Here is a 12,838-nt window from a genome sequence, read left to right as displayed (position 1 = left end):
CTTTCAGGTGTTTACAGGTACGATAGAATCTTACGGACTCCTTAACTGTGCCTAAGGCTATTACTTCTTCCATTATGATTTTTTTTTTCTTTTTTAATTATGTTTGTGCTTTGACCAAGTTTTCGTCAAAGGTCAAAGTATAAATTTATTGCCTGAAGGCTTGTTTTTTGAGTCCAAAGAAACTATCAGCTAAAATAAAGGATCTTCCAGTAACATATCCTATTCTAGCATCTAGTTCACCAAGAGATTTACAATGAAACTAAAGATAAATAAATTCCTTAAATGGAAAGTGTCAGGTACAGAGCTAAATTAGTTATTCCTATATTTACAATGATGAGCCAGTGAGATAGCTTAGATACCGTCAGTTTGGGTAACATAGAGAGGCTGTGTTGATGATCATCAAAGTTTCAGGCTGGGGGGTGCAGGTGGAAGGATGGTGGTAAACATATCCCATAGACTTGTGAGCATTATCATGAGGAAGAGTATGAACAACAAAAACAGTAGCAACAAAAGCAACAACAACCATAAGCAATCCACGCCACCCAAATTCCTGGAGATTCAGAGAAAACGCAGAACTGAAATGAAACAGACCTAAACTAGCAATCTTGCTCCATCTTTAGTAGCAGTGTCTCGTGGAGCATAACTCTGTAACAGTTATACTTGTTATACGCTACTATGGCTAGTAGTCTGTAGTTTGCTAAGTCTTGTTTTAGAAGATAGTAAACAAGAGGAAAACTATTAGGAGACGATGTTGGGAAGACATGGTAATAGACTCTTTATCAAATACTTCAGACTCATTTATAGCCTACCACCTCCCCTGCATTTCCATTTGGATATATGATAGGCAGACAAATCAACTATAACATCCAAACTGGAGCTTCAGAACTCCTCCCAAAAACCTGATCTCCAACAGACTTTCTCAACACAAGTTATCAGTAACCCCACATGTTCAGGTGCTCAGGTCAAAAACCCTGCGATCTAGGTTGCATAAATACATGTCCTTTAAAAGATTTAAGGTGATGGAAGACACCTTTTACTTGAAAGTGAAATATTGCAAGATCTCTTAAAAACTAGGCTGAGAACTGGCAGGCTGTCAGACCTGTCTCATTTTAATGGCCCAAACAAGTCACAGGCTGCATACCAAGTTGAACAGCCCTTTTTGTAGGAGGGTCTACGTAGTCTCATGGCAAAAAGTAAACAAGTGAGGACAGTAATGCAGTCCACTGATAGAATAATTTCACTTGCCCCTTGTGTACTTGTATTTATTCATGGAACAAGATATACCACCAAATGTTCACTCGCTAGGTCATGAATAGTTAGTGGCAAGATATCCTTCCTCCCTCCTTTTTTAAAGATACATTTAGGTAGAAGTGTTAAAATTATTAAATAAGGATAATAAGAAATGTACAGCTTATGATGAGTATTGTGAGTAAATAAGAAGGATATTGTGATTTTGTTTAGCCAGTTAGGTGACATTTAAGTTGAGATGTATAAAGGGAGAACATATAAGAAAAACCCAAAGATAATTTGAGGTAGAACAGTGCAAGTGTATGTATACTTGTATACATGGATGGCTGTGTATGTGTTGATGAAAGCATAGAGTATGGCATCAAAAGTACTGAATTCAGCTTCTAACCGCAGCTCACCAAGTGCGTGATGTGGGGAAGTTATTTCATCTCTCTTGCTGCAGTTACAGATACATAATAAAATAAAGCAACACTGAGAGCAGACACCTACATGGGCAGTAAAGGGACAACTTCAAAATGAGTGTTTTAAATGATGGACTTAAACATTCAGAACTATACTTTATACATTACAGTAATGCTAACTTCTTGAATACGTATTTAAACAAAAATTTACTTTATACATTATAAATAGCAATAACTAACATTTTTGAATACTTGTACTAGATCCTTTCAATGATTTACTTATTTAATATCCAAGCCATCTGTGTGAGAAAAAAATATGATTATTATCCTTATTTTATAGTTGAGAAAACAAAGATTTAAAGATGCTGTTTGCCTGCAAAAACAAATCTAAGACAGTTGAAACTGGAATTTGTGCCCATTCAGTCTGAGTCTAAAGCTTTATGCTTAGCTACTAGACTGGATTTCATTGGGCAGTGCTTTAGAACGTTTTAAATCCCTTTTGTATTTATGTAATTAGTGTTACACAAGTAACGGGTACATTTAAAAAGGAAAACATACAGAATAAGTACTTTTATTTTTGTTTCTCCACATTTAAAATGTGCCCTTAAACACCCCCACCTCTATTTTCCTACTTAGAGGTAATCATTCATAACAGTTCAGTGTATACCTTTAAATTTTTTTTTAATTTTAAGACCTTATTTTTTAAAATAGTTTTAGGTTTACAATAAAATCGAGAGGGAGGTACACATATTTACCATTATACCTCCTTCCCCCACACGTGCATAGCTTCCCCTGTTATCAGCATCACTCACCAAAATGGTACTTTTTTTTTACCAAAGATTAATCCTAAATTGATACATCATGATTACTGAAGTCTTATTGCCCCAAAGTTGGGGTTCTCCCTTGGTGTTGCACAGTCTAAGGGTTTAGACAAATATGTAATGATGTATTTCCATCATTATAATATCAGACAGGATATTTTCACTGCCCTGAAGATCCTCTGTGCTCTGCCTGTTCATCCAGCCAGCCAACCCCTGGCAACCACTGATGGTTTTATTGTCTCCTTCATAGTTTTACCTTTCCCCGCTGATGATCTACAGTAATCTCAACAAGACTAACAGAATGCTAATCTTCCCTTTTCCTACTAGAAACTGTTCTTTATTCCCAATTTTCTGTCCAGTGAAAAATATTAGTGCTAATCCTAGTATCCAGTTTTGGAGTTATAGACTCACGATTATTCTTTTCAGTTAATAATGCCATTTTCTGCCTGACAATGTCCTACTGATAGCAATTTGACATTTATTATTGTGAACATTTAGTAATATTGCCATTTTAGAGACCATCAGTTTTTTTCTGACTCCTGTGTCTTCTACAGACATGATCATTTTATTTCTGTATTTAATGTTTTTTCAATGATACTCACTTTTAAATGCTTACTGGTCAGTAAACAAATAAAAAATACGTAAAACATCCTAAAGTATGACTGTATATTTTACTCTCAAACTCTCTTGCCTGATACTCCATACCGTGCATTTTCCAGTTTAACACTATAATCAATCGCTATTAATTGTCCTAGTGAATTATTACACACATCAAATTACTTTATTCTTCCAACCATTTATACACCTTGTTAGAAATTAACCTTTGAAAAATGAGTGTTTGTTTGATTTTATTAACTAGATGCCAAGATTCTCCTATCAATTAAGTATTTTTGTGCAACAGACTTGATTGAGCTTTTCCTTAATAATATTATTTAAAATCTTCAATAGAGTCTTCAAAATCCTGACTCACATTTCAAGTTTTGTTTAGATTTTTTTCATTTGTATGAATGTTTTCTCAATTTTACTATGCTTTGCATTCTATTATTCAGTAGAAAATGTAGCTATCTAAGGGGATGATTTACAACATTTATTTAAGAGTTAGTGTCATGGCACTAACTAAATAATACCTTCTTGAAACTCTCTTTGAATGGCTATGTTAATATTGACATGTTTATATTCATACATTTTAGTTGTTTCTGTGCACACATAAATTGTGCTTGTGTGTGTGTGTGTGTGTGTCTGATAGTTGATCATTATGTTTTATGTATGAGGCATCAGTCTAATGGTAAATGTTCTGGTACAAGTCCTTTGCTGGCCAATTTTACTTTAACTTTTATGTATCAGCATGAATATTCATAATACATAGCAATTTTACAAATGTGCTTGAGTAGACAGCAATAATTGCTGCAATGTGTTGAGAGTTAAATTAACTGAAGAAAACAAAAGTGGCAGAACTAATTAAAAATCTGGAACAAGAATGAATGGTGATTTTTTTTTCTAGTGGCTTATAAAATGTTTAGTAGCCAATTCGTTTGTGAGAGAAAAACATAGTATAATTAAGAGATTATTTTTGTTCAGGATGATTGAATATTTGTTATATTTTTACTAATTATTTTATCATTAAAACATACAAAAATAATTAGCTGAAACAAAGATCTCATATATGCCTGAAAAAAATTCTGTTTTTAGGGAAAATAATTCATAATTAATTAATCAATTCAATAAGCAATTCCATTCTATAACTACCATATGTAAGTAAATATACTAAATGATGTATGGGATTAACTACTGACTAAAATACAGTACTTGACCTAAAGACTAATCCAACTTACATAAAAATAAATTTTAAATTAACCTGTTAGAATCAAGTTTTATGCAAGTGAAGAGATTGCATTTTGAATCATAGTAGAGAATATCAGGGGAAGATTTAGGAAGAAGAGCATTTTATGGAGAGAAAATATGAACTTGGCATTGTGGTACAAAGGCAGTGTGTTCACAGAAATAGCGTTCTTATTCTTCCTTGGTACCCAGTAAGAGTAACCTACATTTCAGCCTCCTTGGCAGTTGAGTGTGTCCATGTTACTGAGGTTCAGCCTGGAGAATGTTTCCAGACCCTTGCATAATACTATCCTCTTCCTTTCTTCCTCCATGTTCTTGCTGGAAGCAAAAGACTCAAAGCCATTAAACGTGGAACCCCATAATGGAAAGATCCTGACTGCGTGATGCTTATGTTGGGTGAATACCATTTAGTGAATATCCATGACAGACAGTTACATGAGTGAGACATAGTCTGTGTGGGTGTTAAACCTTTGATATTTGAGAGTTAACCCGTTACAGCATCAGATATTGTCCAACCAGTTCACAAATATCATAGGTAACATGGAGGAGCATAGGGAAATGTAAAAATAGGAAAATGGGAAAGCAGATTGGAAGCTGATTATGAAGGGAGCCATATTCAAGAAAAGTGAATTTTTTGAATTTATTTTCCAGATGACAAGATGAGATGAGATAGGTGAGATAAAGAGAACTGGCATAAGTAAGAATACTCTGGCAACAAAATGAATGATAGAGGATGATGGGGGAGGAGGTCAGCAAGTAGATCACTTTTAGAAGAACCAAAGTACTTTGATTCCACAAAATGGAAGTATGTGGGTAAAATAATTTTAAGGGTAAAATTAACAGGCTTTTATAAAGGAACTTTGTAAGTGAGACAAAAAGAAAATCAGAGTCTGGAAATGACTCAAGACAGTTCTTTAGAGAAGTAGAGAAACTTGATGAAATAAACCACAGAAAGAAACGGTAGAGAATCTTGATTGAATAAACCACACACAGGGTTGAAATCTGGTTTTGCTGAGGAATGGCCTACTGAAGATTCTCTCAGGCTCACAGTAGATTCTCAGAAATGTGTTAGGGTCATTTTGTGCCAATTACTTGTGTATAATGAGTAGGGAATATGTGGTCAGGATCTCAAGTGCAGGGCAACTAAAAGAATGACCCTGGCTCGTATCATACATGGGCCATCTTTATTTTGAAAATGATCTCTTTTCTGACAGGAATGATTAAATCTGAATAGCATGAAATGATTGAATTCTGATTATCTAAAATCTGCTTTGACTCAGAATCTTTGAATATTCATATAACTTAGCATTAAAAATATATCATGTGTTTTTTGACAACTCCCTATCAATCTTATTATCATCAGTGTGGGAAATCTCCAGAGAGAAAAGAGTAAACAGAAAATTACAAGAAAAAAGATGTTTGTAAGAAACAATGGAAAATTTATTAGTTCTGTTATTAGTTCTGTTTTCTGGTTTATTTGAAGATACAACTGGGACAGACAAGTTTTGTCTTTTAACTGGAATATTTAATTCATTGAAATACATTGTTATCTTTCTTATATTTGGATTTATGTCTACTGTCTTACATTTTCCGTTTATCTCAACTTTTTACATTCTTTCTCTTCTATAGTAGCTCCTTTGGGATTAGTCAAGATTTTGTTTTAAATTTTGATTTCCCCTCTGTTAGTACTGATGTACACACTTTACTCTTTGAGTTTTACCCTCTCAATGTGAATTTAGATGAGAAATTTTACCACTTTTCAGATAATATTATCACTCTCTCATCATTATGTGATTGTTTTAATTAATTCTGTTCCTCTATATAATTAAACTGTTATAAAACATTATTTTAATCTTAAGTAAATATTAATTTAATTGAATTGTATAGTTAGCATCCCTGTTGCTTTTCATTTATTTCTACATTTCTGTGTTTGCCTCTGGGACCATGTTTCTTCTGCCTAAAGCACTACTTTAATATATTTTTAAAACAAGTCTGAAAGAACACTGCTCAGCATTGTACTTTTCTATGCTACAAGATTTATGAAGGTGCAAGGTCCTTTCTTTTATGGGGAGAGACCAACATTTAACAGATTGCAGGGAAATGTTAAAAATTAAACAGGAAACATGATTGCTGGTAGCTTACCTTTTTTCCCTCAATATTCTTTGCTGTCATCAAACAACCAAGAGCTCCTCTCTTATCCCACTCTTGGTTGATAAACTACTTTTTTTATTTACTGATGAGAAGTTAGGCAACAAGAGGAGAAACCATAGGGATAATGCAATCACAGCTCACCATCTACTAAGCATCTACCTATAAAGAACAAAATTCAACATAAAGGTGTTACACTTTGACCTTGGGTGTTCTTAGAAGACTCTTTACCCTGCTTTGGATTGCTGTCCTGTAGAGAGGTGACTGAGCTTTGGCATACTATGGATCTTGATCTTGGTCTGCTGTAGAAAAGGGACCTGCTCCCCAGGTCATGGAGGCTTTGGCAATGACTTGAAGGCCAGATGGATGGCTCTGCAGAGTATGTGAAGCTGACATTCCTTGATGTACTTTTATTCTTGGGAGCAAGCTATTTGCAGAGAAAATACATTCTGCTGATCCTTTCAGGAAAATTCTCCTTCTGAGATGTTGGGAATTGAAGAGTAGAGAGGTTGAAGTCCATCTGGGTCCAGTGTTGTCTTTCCTAGGGAAAAAAAAATCTTTATTTTATAATGAACTACATAGACAAATTAGATAATACTTAACAGTAATAAAGGTAATACCTTAGATTATTTCTGCAACTTAGGCTGCAGGGGAATGGAGAGTCAACCAATTTTTTTAATTTTGCTTTATTTCTCAATTAGTTTAGAACCTGGACAGTTACATTTACTAAAATGTATGCATATGTTGGTAAAGAGGGAAACAGACAGAGAAAGGGAGAATGAATAAGAGGTGAGATTCATTTTATTTGAAGAGTTGAGAATATGGGGGAAATTTTTTCAGAGGAAAGTGTGTCTCATTGCTATTTTATAAAATAAATAGGAATTTTTGTTTTAGAAGGAAAAGCTGGAAAAGAGTAAATGCAGAGGATTTTATGCCCAAAGAAATAAAAATATGAAACAAACCTAGATGACCTAGATTGGTTTTATGTATATCTCAAGGCAGCCATGCCTTTCTCCCTGGAAGAATGTCCATTTTTTACCCTCATCCTCAACTCAAAAAGTGTGTACTTTTTCAAAAAAATATATTTAATGATTTTATTTTTTAAAAATTATGACGCTTCTTGTCATCTTTTATATATACCTGAAGCACTTTCTCTTTCTGTTTCTAACAGGACCTTCCTCCAAATGTCAGTCCACATCCATCTGTGTCTTGAACTTCATTCTCTATCTGGACACTTTAGTCATATAAATATGCAAGAGTATCACTTTTCAAAATACATACATCCAAACAGATAAGCTGCTCTCTCCTTAGTCTGGCACCCTGTCTGCCTCCCTGTTTATCCTCACATGCACACTTCTAGAAAGACTACTTTATACTTGCCCCTCTACTTCCTCTCTATACAGCAATCTGACAGTTGCTGAACAGTTACAGCGACTGTTCAGTACATTGGTTTTTTTGCCTTTTTTTTCTGTTAAACTGCTCTTGCAAATATATCCAATATCATACCAATAGCAACATAAAAATAGAGATTTTCCTGTCTTTATATAATTGTACTTTTCTGAGAATTTAAAAAATACTATTAGCCATTTTTTTTAACTTTCTTTAAAGTGTCTACTTCCTTTCCAGGTATCCTAACCTCCCTTCACTTGATATGTGTAATACATTTTTGATACATTATTCTCTTTTACACTTTTTTCAAATGCTGTAGTTTTCAAGTTTCCATCATTAGTCAATTGATATCCACAATACCCATCCTACTTCACTTTCCTGATGGTAACTACAACATAATTCTTACGAATCAAAAATCAACTTTTGGATCTTTTATCTTTTGTGAATTTTGTATCCATGAAGTTAATTCAAATTCATATGTGTATTTACACTTGTTTTTGGTGTACATATACAAAATTAAACTTGTTGTCTCCCAGACGTGCCTTGCTTTTCCTACTTCTATATCTGTAAATGGCACACATTTCTTAGTTCTTCTCACAAGTTCTTTCAAATATTTTACATGCCTCTGACTATATCTATATCTACATCTTACATACTGGAGCAAGTCTCAAATTATCTAGATAGGTAGATGATAGATGAAGAGATATATATAAAATGGACATTTGCACTTCTAAAAAAACTATTTTGGGCATATGCAACACTGTGATGTAATTACAGATGAAGCCAATTGTGGTAGATATTCACTTTACTAACTTCATTTACACCGTGGCAATGGTTTGTCAAACAGATATACTCAGTCCAGATTTTGAATAAAAACAGAATGATTTCAAGGAGCCAGGGTCATGCAGATGAATTCTGTGTCCAGAGCCAAGTCTCATTTGCAGAATTGAAGCTGGTAGTTAGTCTAGTGTCAACATTCAATGTCCAGTGTCTGTTGGGAGTGCTGGCTTTGAGTTCTAAGTAGTGGAAGTTAGGTATTTTGTGGACTGTGAATCCTTTGGACCAAAATAAAAGATTAATTAGTTTCAACTTTTTTTGGAGTAAAATTTGATTATATTTATGCAAATTATATACTCTGATGCCTTTGACCTAGAAAATTCACTTATTTGTTTGCATTGTAGATATACATGCTTATTAGCCTGAAACTAGAATGATTTGTGCTTATGTATTCAGCAGAATTCTGAAAATATCAAAAATTTTGATCAATTGGTAACTGTATTTTCATAATACAGAATACAATTATGTTGTTTAAAAGAATGAGATAGACCTATATGTGGACATGGAAAAATTTTATGTATGTGTATTGTATAAATATGTATGGTATGTATATGTATATAGATATTTGAACATATGTATTTTTATATGTATTTGTTTATATATGTCTTTATACAGACACACATATTGAAGTGAAAAAACAAGATGTAAACTAGTGTGCATATTATGATCCCATTTTGTAAATATATTTTAATAATGTATGGTCTTGTATACACACATACACCTTTATACACTTTTATGAAATAAAGCTTTTCCCAGTCATAAAGTCACATTCATAAAATGTGCTAATATATATTGTAATATTGTATTGAACAAATCTATATCTCCAAGTAAAAATATTAAGGAGATAAAAAACATTAAAATGGCACTGGATATATTTTAAGCATATTAAATAAATGCTTAAAAAACCATTTACTTCTAAACCAAACCCTATGTTTATAAACTTAATACTTTCAAAATTTACCATCAATTCTGAGAGCTCTAAATGTCTTCTGAACAGTTCTATGAATTTGTCACCTATAAGAAAGCATTTTTCTTTTAATTTTAAAGTTATATATCCTGGCTTGAACTTTTAGTACTTCAGTTATTATATATACACTTGAAGTTTTTCTTATGTGTTTGCAAAATCATGTGAAACAAGCTGTCTTTACAGTTTATTATATAGCAAAAGCATTTTGTCTTTTATATCATGTAACTTGATGGAGTATAAAAATGAACTAACTCTAACTGAAAGTTAGTCTTTAATTTTTTTCACCTTAGACTAATGTACTTGGTATAATCTTACTTGTAAGAAAAGCAATAATTTACTTATACTCTTTTTGTAAGATAGTTACAGTTCTTAACATCAAACTCATAGAAATGGATGATCTGATCCTCTGAAAATTGTATGCTCATTACCTTATGCATGTGTTTCCTATTAGGGATATAAATCATATGAAAACAAACAAGATACATGCCAAAGTGAGAAACATTTGTTTTAAGGGACAAAAATGAATATTAATATATTGACACTTAAATTGAAAATATGTGAGAAAGTTTTATCATAAATAAAATTATTAACAAGTTGGAAAATATCACTGTATTTGTAATACTTTTTGAGATCTTTAAAGAGGAGGAGTATGATTTTATTACCAGTATCTAGCACCAGCTGTGGAATTTTATGGGTAATACAAATTTTATTGAATTCTCATAGTAAGTTAAATATTATAGGGATTTCAAAAAATAGTTTTTGTTTACATTAGGAAAAGTCAACAAAGACTTAATGTAGACTGTATTATTTGATTTAGATTTTTGACTTGTATAGATCAGACAGAACAGTAACATAGTGGGATCAGCATAAATAATGTAATGTAAGGAAATGTATAAATAACATGTTTTATGACAAATAAGACAAATTTAGTGACTTGAAAGAGCACAAATTTAATCTCCATTTCTGTGCTTTAGGAATCTGGACAGGGCATTAACTCAGTCCTTTGTTCACAGTCTCAGAATCTGCAATCAAGGGTTCATCCTGGCTGTGTCCTCATTATGAGGTCCACTAGGGAATAAACCAATTCCAAGCTCGTAGACTGTTGACAGGTTTTGTTTTCTTGACTATAGGCCTGGGATCCATGCAGGCTGTCAAATGGAGGCTGACCTCAGCAAATTGCTGCCTTTTGAAGTTCCCTGCCATATGGCCTTCTCCGCAGGCCATTTACAACGTGGTACTTTGCTTCTTAAATTCCAGCAAGGGAGTGAGAATCTTATACAATGAAATACAATCGCAGGAGTGACATTCTGTCACCTTTGCTGTATCATATTGGTCAGAAGCAAGTCACAGATCTAGAACAGTGCTCTAGAGAAGTGGTCTACACAAAGATTTGAATATCAGTAGGTGGGAAACATATGGAATGGTCTTATATTCTGTCCACCACAGAGGAAAACTCAAGTACTGTATTAAGAAAGAGAAAAATTCCATTTAAATATAGCACAAAATACCTGAAGAAGGTAAATAATATGACTGGAGGTACCTCTAAATTAGTATGCAAAAATCCCTAGATATTTTATTATATTTTTAAGGGAAGCATAAATAACAAGAACCATCTGAAGGCTAAGCCCTAATGAAAATATCTTCCTTTACAATGTGGTGCAACTCTGTGCCAGTAATGAAATACTCATTTACATTGACTAATTCATTATTTATGTTTATAATAAATTAAAAATATGTATTTTCAAACTAGCAATATGAGTGAAGATTGTGATTATTTTTAGGGTTGCTGATCTACTTTGTACATTTTAAATGAGGAGCTAATCCTACTATTTACATTATAGCATCAATTTCAGTTACTAATTATTGAGTGACATTATTTGTATAGCATGAGATTGTCATTACTGAACTCTTCTGATGAATGTGATTAAGTGCTGATATTTCAACTTTGTATAAAAAAGTCTTATTGTCTCTAGATAATGGCAATGTGGGTAACCTGAAGTATCTTAAAGCCTCACAGCAGTGAGAAGAGAGATCAAGCACTATTAGGATATACTGGTTCATTTTCACTCTATTCTTTCCTACCTTCCACAAACTCCATTCAAACATATGCATGTCATATAGAAAAGATTCTTAATATAGACAGGGACAAGGAAATAGGAAAATAATCCCATTACATTAAAATACTCTCTGGCAATAGTGTTTTATTAAAGTTTATCTGAGGTTGAATATAGAATGCCACGCAGTGAAATAGCGAAATTCTCCTAGTTTCACAGTCACGCTGTCTCATACAGTATAGTATCTTTAACTGATGCTCTTGAGACTGGAAAACCAATACCGCCTTTTAAAAGTAACTCAGATAATTCAGTTGTGTTTGCAAGTGAATTTTCTGTTGTTTTGATCATTTGAAATGGTCCATTAGAAAAAGAACTTCCAGTTGATGAAAGGAATGTGTGCATTGTCCGTTGGAATACAGTTGTTTTTTTCAGCCAACTCTAGGCATAAAATGCTGGAGAAGTGAAGATGTAAGAACCTCATAGATATAACACATATCACCTTGTAGCATACTGTAAAATTTAGTGAATCACCATGTTTAATATTATTTTATGTCCTCCTGCAATAATGTAAACTCTGTGAGTTTGAGAATCTCTCTTTTGTTCTCTGATGTAAACCTGTTTTCTAGAACAGTGGTGGACACATACTGTATATATAACTTTTTCAAAACTTATTAAGTTTTGCAAACTGTACTTTTTCAACAGTTTGTAAAAAGGATGATTTACAAAGTAGACATACATGTTTCTTAAATATATTTTAGGCTTTTCTATTTGCAGTGATTTAATGTTTAGTTTTATACTGATAATCTAATTATAAATCTTCCATTTTATCATCTAAACAGAAATTTACAGGTGTGAAATGAGCCATGTGTGTATTGGTCCATGCTTCATTTTTATCTATCTATCTATCTATCTATCTCTCTCTCTCTCTCTCTCTCTCTCTCTCTCTCTCTCTCTCTATGTATTTATTACTAATTCAAAAAGCTAAAACCATTGTAGTATTACATGAAAATAAGAATTCTATTACTACAGCAGCCTGAAGTCCATTGTTTTAAAAATATGAGTTTTCAAGATGCATTTTACCTTCAAAATCGGGAGGATCTTTCTTTTATCTCAAGCAGAACATCATGGAGAAAA

This window comes from Camelus ferus, chromosome 1 (genome assembly GCF_009834535.1).
Source record: "Camelus ferus isolate YT-003-E chromosome 1, BCGSAC_Cfer_1.0, whole genome shotgun sequence".
Taxonomy (NCBI): domain Eukaryota; kingdom Metazoa; phylum Chordata; class Mammalia; order Artiodactyla; family Camelidae; genus Camelus; species Camelus ferus.
This window is presented reverse-complemented; position numbering follows the sequence as displayed.